The sequence below is a fragment of the Chrysochloris asiatica genome, unplaced genomic scaffold (assembly GCF_000296735.1).
Source record: "Chrysochloris asiatica unplaced genomic scaffold, ChrAsi1.0 scaffold00070, whole genome shotgun sequence".
NCBI classification, from domain to species: Eukaryota; Metazoa; Chordata; class Mammalia; order Afrosoricida; family Chrysochloridae; genus Chrysochloris; species Chrysochloris asiatica.
In genome coordinates, this window is record NW_006408588.1 from 6475391 (window position 1) to 6475899 (window position 509).

Here is a 509-nt window from a genome sequence, read left to right on the forward strand (position 1 = left end):
CACAGAATGGGAAAAAATGTTTTGCAATGACACATCAGACAAGGGACTTATTTCTAAAATATATAGGAAACTACAACACCTCTACAAGAAAAAGACAAATAGACAAATAACCCAATTATAAAATTGGCACAGGAAATTATCAGACACTTCACCAAGTAGGAGATCCAGGTAGACAACAAACATATGAAGAAATGTTCATGATCACTAGCCATTAGAGATATGCATATCAAAACAACAATGAGATATAACCTCACACCAAATAACAGCAAGGATCAAAAAAGTAGAGGACAATAAATGCCGGTGGGGATGTGGTGAGACTGGGACACTCCTTCATTGCTGGTGGGACTGCAAAATGGTCCAACATCTCGGGAAAGGCATATGGCACTTCCTCAGAAAGTTGGAATTAGAAATACCTTATGATCCAGAAATTCCTCTACTTGGTATTTACCCACAAGAATTATGAGCCATAACACAGCAGATATATGCACACCGATGTTCATAGCAGCACT